The 19,640-nt window shown below is 29.2% G+C and overlaps 1 long non-coding RNA gene across 1 annotated transcript; it reads left to right on the forward strand.

The window, feature by feature from the left end:
* The first annotated feature begins 279 nt into the window (after positions 1–279).
* Positions 280–18,261, forward strand: LOC122509041. The gene is made up of 5 exons (XR_006302281.1): positions 280–437; positions 17,284–17,298; positions 17,786–17,800; positions 17,952–17,966; positions 18,246–18,261. It is a non-coding gene; the product is annotated as an uncharacterized LOC122509041 (long non-coding RNA).
* Positions 18,262–19,640: the final 1,379 nt, after the last annotated feature.

Consider the following 19,640-nt stretch of genomic DNA (forward strand, 5'->3'; position numbering starts at 1 on the left):
TAAAAATGTTTCTAATAAAGCATACAGCTAATAGATAAACCGAAACGATGAAGTTTAATATTATAATTTTTATTACACAAAAATAAAAGTTTAAATATCATTTTCTGGCGTAAAGGCACATATTCTTACATGTCAATGTTCAATTTACACATGTATAAACAAATAAATAAAATAAATATGAAATACTTGCGTAGTGAGTTACAGAGAAATTAAAATTTATCGTGAAACACGATTGAAGAACATGTTTCAAATATTGCTTTTACAGATACATTGAAAAATCATAAAAGTTAGTGGTATATAAGAAACACTTTTGTAGATTTTTTGTATTGTGAAATATTCAACTTTGCAGTAAAATAGAAGTGAAAATGAATAATTTTTTTATTCTATCTTTGACTGTCTGTTGCACTTATATAATACCTTCTAATGCAGACCTGACGGTAATTGTTGTTAATACGAGACACATATTGCACATTAATAAAAGAATATTCTAAGTTTAAGAATTCCGATTTTTGTACAAAAAATACATACCGCCTGCGGCGTAAAATTATTAGTGAATATTCCTTTATAAATTTTAAATAAGTTCCTAAATTCAGAAATATTGTGTTTTAAAAAACTCCTCCTTGTTTTGAAACCACCTATTTATAATATTTTAACCGTAAGAATAAAAAATATTTATAAGTAGTAGGTACTCTTAAGATTTAGAATACCTTTTTTCAACTGAATCATTCAAAAATTTGTTATTTTGATAATATAGAAATCTACCCCTATAAAACAAAAATTGAAGGGCTACATAAAATAAGGGGACGAACGCATGGTTTAAAGGGATAATATCAGTCAGGTAGCAGCGAGCGGCTCAAGGCTTGTCACTGCTACCCGACTGCTAGTATCCCTTCCAAGCCTCGCGTTCGTCCTCTTATTCTATGTAGCCCTTCAATTAAAAGAATTTTAAGCAATTCCACGGGAAGTGATCTGAAGAATTTTCGATGATTTTAGCAATATTAATAATACTTACTGAATTTGTTCCTTTATATACATGGAATGAAAATGTATAAAAGTTTTTTCAAAATTTTTTGAGTTTTTTTTTTGATTTTTAAAAAACTATCTCTTCGATTTGAAATTTTTTTTTGTAGTTATTGTCTATAAAGTCAAAAATACTTGCTTTAACCCTTAAAGCGCACACTTATGAATCTATCCTCAATCCTCACACTGGGTGTGCAACACCCGGGGATTTTAAAGTGTTTTCTCTAAGCTGGAATAGGATATTATCATTTAGAAAAATTATCTTATAGCGATATGTTCAATTTTTACGAATTAAAAAAGGTCACAATTATTCGACCAAAACGCTTTTTCCTTTTTCTAAATCTTCGTAATTAAATTTTATATCGATCCCTCAAACCCAATTTTTAAAATTTTGTTGTTAAACATTTTTTTAAAAACAATAACTTTCAAAAAAATCATTACATCGTAATAATTAAATAAACAATTTATAGTTTTTAATTTTTTTAAGAATTGCACTTTGAAAAATTAGAAACTCTAGTCCTAAGTGCAATCTATGAAAAATGACAAAAATTCATTATTTAAACAGTTTTATAGTAAATAATTGTTTATTTCTTATCATCAGTAGATGTTTTACTCATGAAAAATTGTATTGCGAAAAAACTAGAAATTTCTAATCCTAAGTATATTTTATGAAAAAAATTATAAAAATTATTGTTTAAACAATTTAATAATATAATAATTTGTTTTTCCATTAGTAGATTAATTTTCTTAATCAATGAAGGTGAACAAAAATATATTTTACTATTTTTTTAAACTTATTGTTATTAAAAAAATGTTTAAAAACGAAATTTCAAAAACCGGATTCGAGCGATTAATAGAAAATTTAATTACGAAGATTTAGAAAAAAAATCGTTTTGGTAAAAAATGTGATCTGTAGAGTGATTTGGAACAAAACTTAAGCAGTCATAAGCAAATACATGCAGGAGTACTCGAGTGACTTCGAGTACTTGAAAAATTCGAGTACTCGGGTAAATTCGAGTACTCGATTAAATTCGAGCACTCGAGTGAATTCGAGTACTCGAAGTCACTCGAGTGCTCGAGTGAAATCAAGTACTCGAAAAATTAAACTACTCTAATGGATTCGAGATTTTGACTTACTAAAAAAACTATTAATAAGTAGAAAATTTCGAATTTATTCGAATTACTCAATCAATAAAGTAAAGAAATCTTTAATTTCAAACTGTATTTCTATTTGCTAAATATAATATATGCGAAAATTATATGAATTTTCTTTAAAACTCGAATTTACTGAAGAGCTCAAAAAAGTTCGAGTACTCGAATTAAATCGAGTAGTCGAAAAATTCGAGTACTCGAATTAACTCGAGTACTTGAAACGTTCGAGTACTCGAAACTATTCGAGCTTTTTACACAGCTCGGCTCGAACTCGGCTCGAGCTCGAACTGATTAGTTCTACTTCTCTCCGCAAACTCTTAGCCGGCTTCGACTGGGTGGAAACTCCATACAATCTGCAGCCACAACCACCCAGGGGTGCTCAACGATCCTATGGCCCATTAACCCCATCGGTCCTTCCTGCGAAACTTTGTGTAATTGGCACTCCGGAAAGATTTCACGAACTGTTGCACATCATACCAAACTCCCTGCCAGTAATAGTCCTTGGTCACACGACGATAGGTCTTCTCGATTCCCAAGTGACCAGCCGAAATCTCCACATGCGCCTCTCTCATCACTCTTTCCTTGTACTCGTCGGGAACAACTAGTTTCCAACTTTCCACCTCATCCTCGAACGGGTTGATCAATGGGTCTACTCTTTGTCTATAGAGTCGGTTATCTTCCACTCTCCATCCCAGGAAGCGTTGTGAAACTTATCTACTAACTCTTTTCTCCTTAGGTACCACTGGTCATTAATCAGTTCAAACGCTGCACATTCACCTTTATCCTCGAAAAGTCTTGATAGTGCATCCGGTACATAATAGTGGATTCCTCTACGATGGACAATTTAGAAATCCCATTGTTGCATTTCCAAGGTCCAGCGTGCAAGTCTACCTGAGGGTTCTTTGAGATTCTTCAACCATTTCAGCGCACTATGGTCGGTTATCACATTGAAACTCGCTCCCTCTACATAAGGACGGAACTTTTTTATGGCCCAAAGCACTGATAAACATTCGGTCTCGGTCACACTGTAGTTTTTCTCTGCTGGTGTCAGGGCTTTACTGATGTAAACAATTGGATGTTCACCATCCTCTGATTCCTCGGTCAAGTCAGGTATAGCCAAAACTGGTGCCGATACCAATTTTTCTTTCAAAGTCTGAAATGCTTTTTCTTGCTCTGTTGCCCATTTCCAGGTCTTGCCCTTATGCAATAGTCGCAATAATGTCACTTTCAGGTCGCTATCATTTACAATAAACCGTGACTACCAGCCCACCATTCCCAAAAAACGTCTTAACTGTTTCTGGTTTTGTGGTGCTGGATATTTCACTACAGGCGCTATCTTGTCTGGGTCTGGTCGTAAGTCTTTATTATCCAAAACGTAACCAATATAAGTCACCATCCAAATTTGTACTTTTCCGGATTCACAACAAAAGTCCTGCTATTGCGAGTTTCGTAAGAACTATTCTCAACTATCGTAAATATTCCTCATAACAATCGGTCACAACGATAATGTCATCGAGGTAACCAAATACAACTGGTTCGAATGCAGGTCCAAACAGGGCGTCAATTAGTCTTTGAAAAGTCATTGGTGCATTGGTCAGTCTAAAGGGCATTCTCTTAAACTGAAATAACCCGAAACCTGGGATCGAGAACGCTGTATACTTCTTACTGTTCGACGCCATTGGCGCTATATTCTGGTCAAAATCGTCGTAAAGATTCGCTCAATAATACATAAAACTGAAATTTCTGTCTATGCCTGGTCATTGGTCTAAAAAAAATTGAGCGAAAACGACGTAAAATTAAAACAACAATCTAATATACTGTTACATCCCGAGCAGAAGGCAATTTTATAGGTTAGGTTATAAAATTTTGGAGGAATGGTAGGCTGATTATAGTCAAGTTGGTAAAGCTTGACCTTTATTTTTAAGTAGGATCGTTTTTACTTGTCAAAACTACGGGTTTTGCGTGAACAACAAATAATAATATTCCCTTTTAACAATGTTTATTAAATATTTAAATAATGTTTACAAATAATTACATAAATGTTACTAACTTTTATTACAGATTAGTCGTAGGATACAGGTTATAGCGCTGGTCAGTATAAGTTTGGTTTTCAAGATGTTGTTTCAATTATATGAAACTAACAAAGTTTGTTATGTTAAACTTATGTAACTTTTACAACTTTAGGGTTTTTGCGTTTGTTTCAAGAGCTAGTACTGCTTCTAAGTGTTACTTATCGTCACTTGCACCTATTACGGAAAGAAACTTGTTTCTAAGTGTGAGAAAAGCAACCTGCACAATAATCGAGTACAACGCGGACTGAATTGACGATTAAAGAAAGAATTAGTGAAAAGCTACAATTAATGAAACTTGACACGCAAAATACGACAGTTAATACATTTAAAATTATTGATTCTAAGGGTCATTTTCATACCATTCTATAACCTTATCCACAATATCATTAGATAATTTCTTTCCTTTTTTTGGATATGGTGTTGCCAAAACACCTTGTGTTTCTCTTAAATATTTTGATTTTTCGGCCATATTTTTGTTAGTATTAAATTCTTTAGCAACTTTACGAATTGACCAACATTCTGGAGCAATTGTAAGTATGCTAACACGAAGCGGATCATTGTCCGGCAAACTGTCAAATTTGTTTTTTAGTTCATTCAAAAGCTGTTCTAGTTCTTCTTCCCTAGAAAAGTGGATTTTTTTAGGTGAACTCATATCATCATTATCAGAATCAGATTCGGAATTCATTGAATTAGAAACCTCGGATGCTTCAATGCACACATCATTGATGGAAGATGTTTTACTATTTTGGTAAAATCGTGTTCGACACAGACTGCAAATTTTAGAATTTGCAATACAATTAGGAAACTCCTGCAACATAATTTTGGACATAGGTCGTAAACTTTTTCCTCTATGACCCTTAATTTCGTAAGGATTTGCACATCTGTCTATATGGAAGACAGTTTCTGAAGATTTTCGTTTTTTGGGAGCCATATTAAACTTTGAAAATAGATCAACTTTAAAAACAACTACTGATAACAGCTACAAAAAAAGAAAAAAAATATTTTTTGGACTGAGAATGTTTCGAAATTAACAATTGAAATTAAAAGTCATACATTTATTTTTCACACAAATCTTATAAATAATACAAATACTAAAAAAAGGGTGCACCTTTTAGTACTCACTAAACAATCTGAAATAAAGCATAACCAAAATTGAACAAAAAACTTAACGGAACTAATGAAACTAAGGAGAGGAAGCTAAATGACAAAATTCAATTGAGTATTAATAAAATACTAATGACTTTTTGTTAATAATTATATGATTACTAGAAATGATTATGTGCATTCAACGAAATACAAATGAAGTGAAAAAATGAAACTTTACAGATGTTTAGAAACAAATGACTGATCTTAGATACGTCAGTCAGGTTTTTTGAAAGATAAACAAACTGTCTCGAAGGCAAAAGTCATTTGTTTTTTAAATTTTTATATGAACATATAAATTACTAGCTGTCGTACCCGTCTTCGACGGGTTGTAGTTTCTGATAATACACTTAACAGTGTATCTACCAACCTAGAAAACCGGAAAATAGCCGGGAATTTGATTTGACAGGGAAAAAATAATAGTTAGTTACTATTGTCTATTTCATTAGGAAAATAATACCATTTGAAACAGTGACCGACTTTTTATTATCAAATTAGTTATTTTTAACTAATTCAAATGAAGAAAACAATATTTCTCAATTTGTAGTACTTTAATCAATATAATGTATTAAAATCAATCTAAAATTTCCTCCAGTTTTTTGAGTTATAGTACAGTCTAATTCGAACTAATTGTATAGCAAGTAGATCCAGTTTTTCTCTGTTACATTAAATTCCCTGATATTTTACGTCTTTTCTGGTTGGTAGACACCCTGTTAAATGTATTATTAAAAAAAAACCCGTCGAATAAACCAGGAAAAATTTGGACAAAGCCGGAAATTGTTTTAAACCAAAATAAACACCGTGTTTAACTTTTGTCTTTACATTGATCAAGATATCTCTAAAAGTTAAATCAGAGAGCCCACAAATACTACTGAATTAAGCTTCATAGCAATTGGTATCAATTATAATTTTTTCAATTTTTTGATATTCAAAACATTTTTATACTTACATCTTCGTTATAAGAAAGTATTTTTGAAAAATTATGCTAAAATGTGACTAAATAACATGTAATATTCAATTATATAAAGTTTAAAAGCTATCCATATTTTTATATTTCCATTTTAGTTATAAAGTATTATTTTTTGCAAAATTATGCTAAAATGTTAATAAATAACATGTAATACTCAACTATAGAAAGTTTAGAAGCAATCCATGAAAAAATATAAAATTTAGAAATTATTTGTGTTAAATAAATTCATTTATTAGAGTCAAGTATTTATTTAATTAATCCAATTAAGATTTATTTGATTTAACTAAATAAAATTATTTAAACGAAATAAATTCTTATTAGATCGAAATAAAAACTTTTTAAATAAGATATTATTTTTCAAATAATTATAATTACTTGAATCATATAACTTTTTTTAGTGTAGCTATAGTAAACTAAAAGTTATTAATGTGAACGAACATTATCTATATTAATAAAATCAGATTACTATCTGTACATTGCTCCAAACTTGAAAATTTTTATATATTTTTTCGTTTTGAGACATTAGAATTCTAAAAATGTAAAAAAAAATTTCTGTCTGTCTGTCTCTGTCTGTATTCAAAACTTTGTTCGCGCATCAATTGAATACGGTTCAACCAATTAAAGTGAAATTTGGCAGTCTATTAGGTATTAACGTAACTTACAATAATAGCCTTATCCGATTAAAAAATATTAACTTGAACGAAAGTTATGACATTTTTCCAAAAAATTCGAAAAATCAAAAAAATGCAAATTTTTTATCTTTTGTAAAATGAATGCAAAACTATCCTTAGCTAACTTTTTTAGATAAATACAACCCATTTCTACAATAAAATTTTTAAAAAAGACGTATTTTGAAATTTTTTTTCGTTTTTTTAGATCAACTTTTTTCTAAGAAAATAGTGATTTTTAATCTTTAAGCAAGCTTTTCAGGAAAAATTATTAAAGTTTTTTATTTAAAGATCAGTATGTAAAGTAAGAAATTTGCTACATTAAACAAAAATAATTAAGCTAAATGCCATAAAAAAGAAGGAAAAATGTTGAATTTTAAGAAATTCGGTTTTTTGAATTTTTGCTAATTTTCCATAATTTTAGATTTTTTACCGAAGGGTGGAGACTATTGAATAAGTAAAGTATTTTTTAAGAGCACAAAAATAATAAAGCTAAATGCCATAAAAAGAAGGAAAAATGTTGAATTTTAAGAAATTCATTTTTTTGCATTTTCGCTATTTTTCCATAATTTTAGATTTTTTACCAAAGGGTGGAGATAACAAATTAGGTAAAGTATTTTTGAAGAGCCCAAAAATAATAAAGCCAAAAGCCATAAAAGAGAAGAAAAAATGTTGAATTTTAAGAAATTCGGTTTTTTGAATTTTTGCTAATTTTCCATAATTTTAGATTTTTTACCAAAGGGTGGAGACTATTAAATATAAGTAAAGTATTTTTGAAGAGTACAAAAATAATGAAGCTTAATGATATAAAAGAGAAGAAAAAAATGTTAAATTTTAAGAAATTCGGTTTCTCGAATTTTTGATAATTTTTGATTTTTTGCTAAAGGGTGGAGACTATTCAAATAGTATAATCATACTACCGAAATAGCTAATGGTAACTAATTATTAATTTTCTGGTGAAATTAAATTCCCGGGTATTTTTGATTTTCCAGATTGGTAGAAACATTGTTAAATGTATTGGTAGAAACTAAAACCCGTCGAAGACGGGTACGACAGCTAGTGCTATATATTTTCAAAATTTTTAAAATTCAAAATTAATCTTTTTAAATAATTATTGTCATCAATTTTACTTAAATTTGATACAGGGTTAATTTTAGTATTTTTTATTACAATTTAGTCATCAGAATGAAATTTGAGTTTTTCATTTTTTGATCATTAATTAATATAATATAATAGCAATTTTGAATTCTGTGCAATATACTGACAAAAGTCTCATATTAACTATATGGATATTGTTAATATTCTGACCTAATAGAATGCTTTTAAGAAAGTAAACTTATAATTTCAACAACAAATTTTTATTGTTGACCTAAGAAATACAACCGTATAAGAATTAATTACAAAAAAATTTCAATTTTTAAACTTTTAATTTTTAATTTTTCAATATTTAAATCTAACACTTTTTATTTGTTATTCAAAATTTTATTATTCTGACGATTGAATCTTAATAAGAAACACTAAAATTAACCCTGTACCAAGTTTAAGTACAATTCACTAAAGTATATGAAAAAACTAAAAATTTCGAATTTTCGAATTTTTGAAAAAATGGCATAACTTTCGTCCATATTAATATTTTTTAATCTACTATCGCTAGGATTTTAAGTTAGGCTAATGCCTAAAAGACTGCCAAGTTTCACTTCAAACGATCGAACCGTTTTTCCGTGATACGCGGTCGAAAATTTGCGGACATACATACACACATACACACATACACACATACACACATATACACATACACACATAATTTTCTTAATAGTATTTTCGCATTCCTTAGAGTGTAAAAAGAAGGAATATAATAGAAATTTTGAATTCTATGCAATGTACAGACAAAAGTCTGATTTTATTAATAAGGATCATATTATCATCAATAATTTAAAATTGTTCAATTAATTATTATGTTCAAAATACAAGGTTAATTGACATAAGCGACTTCAAAAACCTCCATGGAAAGCTTGACGCTAAAAAAACAAATTTTTGAACTTCTTTTAAAAATTTTATCCGCCATTTTGGATTCGCCATTTTTAATTTCTAAAAAATAACATCAGTTTTGTCATCAGCGACTTCAAAAACTGTCGAATAATATTTTTTACAAAAAAACAATTCTTTTTACTTTTTTGAACTTTTGGCCGCCATATTGGATCCGCCATTTTGATTTTTTCCTAAAAAAGTTTAGATTTATAATCAGCGACCCTAAAAAGTGTTAAAGAATGAGTTGCAGAATAATTCACCTCGTTTTAAGCTCTTAATTCATAAAAGTATTTTGAAATTTTTGGACTTTTTGACTTTTGACAGCTCTATTGGTATCAAAAATAAAAAATTTTCAAAAACGCCCATCGGCATCTTAAAGTACACGAATGTACGAATCTTTTAAGCCCTAGAACGTTTAAATCCATCAAGGCAAATTTTGTTTAGAGCTCTGTCTGTGTTGACGTGGAATGTCCCATGTATATCATTATTAATGTATAAAATGTTATTTTACAATATTATTTATTTAATATAAACAATATAATCGGTATAATTTTATTATTAATATTGTTAGTGGGTTTTTAGTATTAATTATTAATTTGTTTATCAAATTGCAATGTAATTAATTGATTAGTATTAATTGTTAATGCGTTAATTAGAGATTTATTGCTAGTATGGTTAATATTATATAGCTTTGTGCTTGACTTTCATACTTCAAGAGCTATTTTTAATTTTGAATTTGAATTTTTGCCGCTCTTTCATGATGGAAGTCATTAAAGGTTGTTTTCCGTCTTAAAATTGTTAAAATTTTTGCAGATTTTTGGAACTTTCCTCCCTCCTTAGATTTTACATTGTTCTCCGTGTGTAGAAATATTCGGTTTCATTGAGTTTTTCTTCTGTTAATTTTGTTAGTTTTCTTTGTATTAGATTAAAATTTTTTTTTAATTGCAATTAAGGAGTAGCATAGATATAGTTTTCTTGCTGTGATGATAATTATTATTAATAAGAATAATTGAACGGAAAGTATAAAATCATCTTTGATTGTTTATGCATAATGTGATTTTTTTAAAATGATTTTTAGTTTATTAATTAATAAAATTAGTTTTAAATTTTAGTTTTTTTAAGGATAATGATTTTTTATTGATTAATGACATTTTTTACTCATAAAATTATTTAGTTGTTTAATTTTTTGTTTTCATCATCTAGCTGATTAATATGGAATAATTGGTGTGGTATTTATTTAATTCTTAGATTTATTTTCGTGTAACATCTTGATTAGTGAGATGTTTATAAATCACAAGTTTTTAGTTTTTGGTTACTAATTATGAAATAAAAGAGGAAATGAATAAGGCAACCACTAATTCCTCTTGGTTAAATTTTTTTTTGTTAGTTCCTTGAGTATTCCTTTTGGGTATGGTATGTTGTCTATATTTCCTTTTGTAGATGAAAAGATCGGTACCATTTTTCCTTGTCGAAGTGGAGAAAAATTATGGATTTTATCATCTAAAATTTTAAAACTATGTTATTATTATTAGTGATAAGCAGTGGTGAGTTGTATGGTGAACATGATGGACCTACAGCTTCTTTTGACTTCATTTTGTCAATGACTTTATCTATTTCTTCATTTTTGGATAAAGAGAATTTTTGTTTAAAATGTTTTATCAATTGGTCAATGGTTCCAAAAAAATTTTTACCATGAATATTACCTCTAGCAGCACCTTTTAATTTAGCAAGAATAGATTAAAAATACTGATCGTCGTATTGCTTTGGAATAGTTAATTTAGCATTAAAAATATCTTCAATAAAGTCATTTACTGGTATATTATGGCCGTCATAAAAAGGAATATTCATTATACCTTGTTGTAAACCAAAACATTCTGCCATAGAATTTACCATAGTGTTAAGAAGGGTTCTATTCATAGAGGTTATGAAGGTTCCGCCACTGGTTCTGACGTTATTGGGTGTTTTCGGCATTCGCCCTGAGTTAACTCCAGAGTCAGCAGTGGTGCTCACTCGATTTTATATTTCGACGCGAAATTGTGTACCTGTGAACAGGGCTTAGAAAAATAAATAATAAATTATAGGATGTGAATAGTACAAAATTTAATAACATCAATTTTTTGATTTTATTTCATACATACCTTCTTCCATTTTTTACTCTTTTTGCTTCGTTTTTTAATTTAAAAATACGTATAATCCACTAACTTTAAATTGTCACTTATAGGTTATTACATTACCCTTTTCTTTTACTCTTGCAAGTGAAGTAGTGTTAACTCTGGGTCATCTGTTGACAAATTTCTAGGAACTTTATTGAAAAACTAGGGATTTTTTTTTTTTTTTTAATATTATATTCTAGCACTTAAAGCACATTTCACACGTTATGGTAATTCACCAATTAAGAGCGAGATGTTTACTGATTTCGCCAATGACAACTGACAGCTGAATTGAAAAATAAAAATTACATTTAAAATCGAGTGAGCACCACTGCTGACTCTGGAGTTAACTCAGGGCGAATGCCGAAAACACCCATTATTGTCATCGCCGTTCGTAAGATCTATCTGACGTTTACTTTTATTACAACTCATATTGATGTTAATTTAAAATAATTCGTTAATAATATCAAAAGAAAAAGGAAGTCCTAAAACTCCAATTAAATCTGACTTATTGTCGAAAAATATTGTCTGGAATTCTATTACTAAATAGTTAACGCAAACTTTTGCTTATCGGTGCGTTCGTACGGTACGTCTCTTAAAAAGTATTTTAATGTACGATTTATTCCTAAAAATGAATTAAGCTCTGTTTATTTAAAAATATTAATAGGTAACGAGGGATCTAAAATGAATAGGCCTTCGTTATGTATGAAAAACGAAGATTTTAATGTTGATTGTGGATATAAATCGCTATATTTCAGTAAGAACTGAAAATATGAGTTCATTAGTTTATTATAAGATCCTTTGTGTTAGTTATTACTCTAATGTAAGTGCAAATTAGCTTTTAATTTTAGTGACACTTTAGATCAATATATTTGTTGAATTATTGATTTTAAAATTTTGGGTTATATACCAAATTCTTAACCACCAAATTATTGAAAATAATGTCACAATAAAAAGAGTTGATAATAGTATTAGACAATACATATAGTGAAAATATTATTAATTAGAATGTAAATTCTATAGGATCTGTATTAAGGAAGGGTAATCCTAATACACCTGTTAACTCAGGTTGATTTGGATTGATGAAAGTTCTGAAATTAATTGTTTTAGTAGCAATTATTATTTTTGTAGTTCCAGAAGTAATGAATGATCCTAAATTGAATATACGTTTCTCGGATCTATTTATTTTTGTATCTAGAGTTAATTTTTCTTCGTTTATTAAATTAATATCCAAAGAAGGATTGATTAGGAAGAGTCCTCTATTATCTTTTAAATTTTTAGAGGATATATGAATGTTAGGATAAATTCTAAATTGAACGAAACATTGTTTACATGTTCATTCATGAGAAAATCCTATGAATATTAGGAAATCTTCTAAATAAATTATTTCGGAAGAAATTAGCTACGCGACGTCCTAATCGTCTTTGAATTGATAGTTCACGTCTCCAAATTTCTCTTTCGTAAATGATTGCAATTCTTTCAAAATATCTAGTTTCAAAATTTGATCAAGAAATGGTGCTCCTAATATACCGATAATTTCTGAATCAACTTGAGAGGCGTCGACTTCAAATCTCAAAGAAAAATCGCTAAATTTTATTATTGTGCTCCCAATAGTACGAATTGCACCTTGTCGAGATATAATTGAATTATCGCGTTCTATTGAAACAAATGATGCTATTGCTGATTGTTGAATTAAATTTATCGATAGAGTGTGATTTATTAAAAAGTTACCTCTATGTGAATTAAAATGACCCGATATTAATTCGACGTAGGGATAATTGTGTTGATTATAGTCAAGATTTGCAAAATAATTCAAGATTCTAATGTCAAGATTTGCTACAAATTTTGCAGATTCTAATGAAGTTTCGATATTAAATCTTCTTTGTGCTTTTATTCCTCCTCGATTTTTAATTTTCTTTGATGTCGGAATTTTATTAAACATAATTTTTTAACTGCAAAAAGGCATTTTGTGACTTTAAAATTTTGATAAAATTTGTCTATTAAGAATTTAAATATTCAAAAACAACTTATAATTATTGAGGAATATTTGTGAATTATGAAGGAATAAGATAAAATGATAGGTTCGCCGGACGGCGCAAACTATCGTTTGATCAATTAATATTCGCCGGACGGCGCAATAATAATATCACAATTTATCTTAATTAGAAAAATGAATTCTTTGCTTGAACGGTTCCGCCGGACGGCGCGAACTATTCTGAATTCAAGCTGAAACTCGCCGGACGGCGCAAAAACAGCTTAAATTACAGGATTTTGTAATATTTTAATAAAATCGAGCAACTAACTAACTAACAATTCTAAGTGTTAAAACTGACAACTTGCACAATAACCGAGTACAACGCGAACTGAATTGCCGGTTAGAGAGAGAATACTTTGAGTTATTAATTAACACTTTTAATAATTTGTGAAATTTGAAAGTAGTATTTCATAACGGGAATTATTATAATTGTCTAACAAAAGCGACGAATCCCACCGCTGCCACCAAATCAGCTGTTACATCTCGAGCAGAAGGCAACTTTATAGGTTAGGTTATAGAATTTTGGAGGAATGGTAGGCTGATTATAGTCAAGTTGGTAAAGCTTGACCTTTATTTTTAAGTAGGATCGTTTGTACTTGTCAAAACTACGGGTTTTGCGTGAACAACAAATAATAATATTCCCTTTTAACAATGTTTATTAAATATTTAAATAATGTTTACAAATACTTACTTACTTTTATTACAGATTAGTCGTAGGATACAGGTTATAGCGCTGGTCAGTATAAGTTTGGTTTTCAAGATGTTGTTTCAATTAAATGAAACTAACAAAGTTTGTTATGTTAAACTTATGTAACTTTTACAACTTTAGGGTTTTTGCGTTTGTTTCAAGAGCTAGTACTGCTTCTAAGTGTTACTTATCGTCACTTGCACCTATTACGGAAAGAAACTTGTTTCTAAGTGTGAGAAAAGCAACCTGCACAATAATCGAGTACAACGCGGACTGAATTGACGATTAAAGAAAGAATTAGTGAAAAGCTACAATTAATGAAACTTGACACGCAAAATACGACAGTTAATACATTTAAAATTATTGATTCTAAGGGTCAATTTGCTTTTCTTGCACCTTTTACGGAAAGAAACTTGTTTCTAAGTAAATAACAAAATATACTTGCACGATAATCGAGTACAACGCGGACTGAATTGCCGATTAAAGAAAGAATACAATAAATTTTGTATAACTTAAGGGTCGCTCTACAATGACTACTGGTCTATAAAACCACACTGGAACATTTGACAATTTTTGTTGAAAAAGCTTTGGCTTATATACTAATGAATTATTAAAAGTAGGAGAGTTTGTAGACAATTATGGGGGTAAAAGATGTTCAATTCTTAGGAATATCACTTATTCATTATAAGTCTATTTATAAATAAATTTCGGAGAAAGAATGCGTCTCATCGGCAACTAGCCAACACGTTTACCTCATATATGGAAAATGTGAAGCTCGAGTTACAAGCAATGATTCCTGGAACTCGGGTTGCGGGAAAGGTTCATAGTAGGCGAGTTCGAGCTTACACGACGTTTTGCCGATGCAGCGCATTCCTTTCTATTTTGATAAATTTTACCTCTTGCTTTGTTTTTCTCTCTTTTTTAATATCGAGACAATTGGATAGAACAAAGCATAAAGTTTCAATTTTGCTTCTATCTCAATTTCCGAATTTTAAATGCTTTTATCGTGGATATTATGTTATAAAAATAGTTACATCGCAGTTAAATAAACACATTCTTAGGCCGCAGTCCCATGACAGCGTTTTGCGTTGCAAATTATTTCACTAAACACACCATTAAATTTTTTTTTTATTTTTGATCGGTGGTCTGACGGTCTAATAAAACAAGACTTCGCATCGTGACTGATTCCGAAAGCATGCGGTCGTGTGAATGGAAACGGAAACGAACGCAATTTTGCTCCACCACGCACGCCCGTGTGAGCACTCGTCTTCAATCCATTACGACGTCTCTCACAAAAACGTGGCCTCACGTTGGGCGCCAAAATTGTAACGCGACCTTAACTTAGGGAATTCAGTATCGGTCGGTCAATTAACAAAACGACTCAAATCACGAAATCGAATAATAATCACAACTCAGGTGAGATCCAGCCAGATACTAACCACGGATACCTTCGACGTTCGTAATGGATCGACGACGATAGAAAACGGCGGTTCAATACTTACTTAATATTATTATTATTATTATTATTATTATTATTATTATTATTTTCAATACTTTATTTAATACTCTCGTTATTTATCAGGTCTCGGACTGTAAAACTTCACGATACAACACGAATGTAAATAAGAAATTAAATTAAAGAATAATGAGGTATTTCACGTCAGAAATATCACGATTTGCAAAGGGTCTGCTGATTTGCGCAAAACTTCGTGGGATTATAGTTCTATATAAGAAACTTCTTTCCCCCAAAATTTTTTAATTTTACTACACGACTTGTGCAGTATGGTGCGTATCTTCATATAAATAAATAAATAAATAGCGTATCTTCAACAATTTTGAATTTTTTTTGAAAAAATTTGAGGGAAAGAAGTCTCTTATATATAAAAAATTGGTTCACAAAGCAATTCAATTTGATAAAATTGCTATGTGAGAAAGTTTAAACAATAAATACATAAAGTCTGATTTTAATATAACAATCCTTTATTAAATCACACTCCACTTGATTCAATAAGAAACAAAGTAATACAAATATTTATTTTGATATAAAAACACTCCGTTATTAATTTTATGATTATAATAGATATAAGTTTCTTATTCGCTAGTCACGAGAGTACTGGCTTGTCGTTTCGTAAATTTTATTCGTCATACTATATTTTTCGTCAACACTCGACAAAATTCGTTAACCTTCATTTTCGTACATTTGATCACATTCGTTCTTCGACAAAATTGATAATTAGTAATCTTAGGAGGAAAAAGTGTAAGAACGTAAGCGGGTATCACAACGGACGTAACACACTTCTCTATCAAGTGCTGCTACCCTGTGTAGTATTAACACATAGAAAGACAGTATATAGTTTTTACTTTAGTTTATGTCGAACTCTGGTCGACTCTCAACGATTGTATATTTTGTATCCGTGCATTTATATATATTAATAAATCTCTTTTGTTAATTATTAAATTGAACTTTAATTTATTAGAAGTTACTTGGTATCACGTTATTACAGTAACCTCCCCTTTAGTCGCCATTTTCTGGTAGACATTTACAAATTTAATTCCCAAAATAGTTCTATCTTGTAGCCGTACTATTTTTGACGCGATATTTATAACAATAGAAGGTATGTTGAAGGGTTTAGCTATAAAAAAATTAAGAAAACCAATTAAAAAATCTTAAAAAATCGTGTTTTTTCTTAAAAAATGTTGTATAAATTGTTTATTTAACATTTTTTAGTTTTTTTGAGCACGCCATTCGAAAGAGGGACTCTTGAAACATAAGAGATGTGTATTCAAAAATTTTTCTTGTAACATTTTAATATTGAAATATGTCCTTCAACATTGTGTACAAATTTTGAACTCTCTTCCTTAATGGGTTAAAGAGCTTCTTATTATGAGTACCTATTTTTCAAAAAAAATTATATTAATCGGTTAACAACGAAAAAAGTTATATTCCTTTTTTGAAAAACCGACCAAAATTTTGAGTTAGCGGTAACTCAAAAAATTTTGAAAAAACTTTTATACATTTTTATTCCATGTATATGAAGGAACAAATTCAGTAAGTATTATTCATATTGCTAAAATCATCGAAATTCTTCAGATCACTTCCCGTGGAATTGCTCTTTTAAAAATATGTCTTGAGGGGCCGTTAAAATAATACGTAACGTTTACAGGGGCAGGGTGTCAACTATTTTTTACAGTCAGCAGAAAAAATGGTGCTAATGTATGCAATAGTGCATTTCATATAGGGTAGGGGGGTTAAATTTTCCAAAAAAGCGTTGCGTATTTTTTGAATGGACCCTGAAAACTATATTTCTATTTTTAAAGCAGCAACTTACATAAGACATTGTGTTTTTTCCTTTACAGGTTGAACAAACAGAAGTAAGAATAATATAATAAACCAACATTAAATTATGTTTTAAAAAATGGAAATAGATCAATAAATGGAAATTAATTTGAAAAATCTATTCAATATTGATAGAAAGTTAAAATAAAATAAGGATTTTGTAAGTCCTTCAATATGACGTACAGTTTTTAAAGTGTACGGATAATTTTATATAGAAGATTTAAGAAATAGTGTAATAAAAAACATAGGTAATATCGAAAATACTATTTTTTATAAACACCTGAAGACAAAAACGAGACAGTATGCCACAGACAGCTAGTTATTATGGACTAGTGTATATATTAAAATTCTCTTATTTTTATTGAAGTTAATATAGGATATGTGCAAATAGCTTTATGTTCATATATGCATCACAGCCGATACTTATTTTTCCAAAAATGTCAATACATGTAATTGTCGAAATTTATAAACACATGGTAATCTGAACATAATATAATCGTATTTTTTTAATTAATTTTTCAGATTTTTTTAAAAAATGTAAGTACTTGAAAAAATAAAAATGTTTATATCGCATTGAATTAAGATGATATTTAATTTTTACATACTATTAGTATATTTTACAAACACTTTTAGATAATATAATCTTATGAATTATTAACATCTTACATTCTTGGATTCTTTTCTTTAGAATAGGGACCAATTAGTAAGTGTGACCTAATTAAAAATAAATATTATTAATTTATGCATCTGTATCCAACAACTCTACAATATGTTGCCATAACTTTGGATATAGTACAAAGCTTAGAAAATTAATAAAAAATTAAACATTCTACTGTACGGTTATAGCAACTAGTCTCAAATCAAAGTTTACAAATCATTAGTCTGAAACTAAATTTCATGATTCTGTGCATAATTCTTAATTTTTTAAACTTTTGTTACTTCGAACTTAATAGTAACTAACTTATTTTACTGTATTTTTTAGCGTTCTCTGGAAGTTGTAAGTATATGTAAAATTAAAAACATTTATATCGGTTTCCATAAAGATAAATTTCAATATAGGGTAGTTGCACCAGTGAAAGAATTGACACAAGTAAAAGAACAAATTGATTATTTATCACGATATTTCACAAATTATAACTTTCAGCACTATAAAAAAATATGTTTTAGTTCCTCATTTCTTCAAAATATAGTTTATGATAAAAAACGATTCACTATAAAAGTTATTTCTAAAAATAATTTGTTAATTTTTTGGTGGGTTATGAACATTACAAATGAACGAAGTATAAACAGAAAAAAAGTTACAAGTTTCAGGTACAATTAAATATAATATTTCTGGGTGCGTAATCAGGAAAATGTGAATAATAGTAAGTTGCAAAATTGTTTCGGAATATTTGTACCATTTTAAATTTCATTTTTGTTATCCTTAGACACTGTATTAATATAAATTTGATATATTCTTTCACTGGAAAATACAACTGTTCTTTTGCTGGTCAACGTTCTTTCACTGGTAAAATGGAAATTTTTTAATATTCGATTGAAATTTGAGATATTATGTTATATTTATAAACTTTGGATCATAGGCTTCAAATTCTTTAGAAATTTTGCTATTCATGGTATATATGTTTAAAACGAAATTCAAGTATTTTAGTTAAAAGTAAAAAATATTGAAAGTAAATATTTCCTTAAATGTTCTTTCACTGTTGCCACTACCCTATATACTTAATATATATTTTTTGTCCTAACTGCATGGAAAGTATGGCATTGAGGGCACGCACGATTAAACGCTCATATTAGTTAAAAATTAAGCTCTATATAAACATTATATCGAATGAAGTCTATAATGATAGAAGTTTTAAAATAGAAAAAATAAAAACAATGTATTCTGGAAACATAGTATTTATTTAGAACGTAGTAATTAATAATTGAACAAAACTGAAACCAGAACTTTTAAAATTGACAATTTTGATAAAGGAAATAGGAACAAAACCAAATGTCTCATTATTTTTTTTAGAGAAAATAAAAAAAAATTGCAAATTTTTATAGACAAAATAAAACAAGTTGAAAATGTTTGCAGTTCTATAGTCAACATAAAAAGAAAGTCGAAAATGTCGCATTTTAATGAAGAAAATCGAATAATTAACAAGCGGGCGCAGAATACTTTTCCGCCCGCTCCGAGGTAGGGGAAGCGGGCGGAAAATACTTTACCGCCCGCTGACATCATACAAGCGGGCGCAAAATACTTTTCCGCCCGCTTCCCTCACTCCCGGGCGTAATGTGTTACTTTGCGCCCGCCTTAAGTGCCCGAAATGACATACTTTCCGTACAGGTAGGACAAAAAATTATGTTCGCATCATGGCGCAAAGGTGATTACGACTTT

The sequence above is a fragment of the Leptopilina heterotoma genome, unplaced genomic scaffold (assembly GCF_015476425.1).
Source record: "Leptopilina heterotoma isolate Lh14 unplaced genomic scaffold, ASM1547642v1 Lhet_115, whole genome shotgun sequence".
NCBI classification, from domain to species: Eukaryota; Metazoa; Arthropoda; class Insecta; order Hymenoptera; family Figitidae; genus Leptopilina; species Leptopilina heterotoma.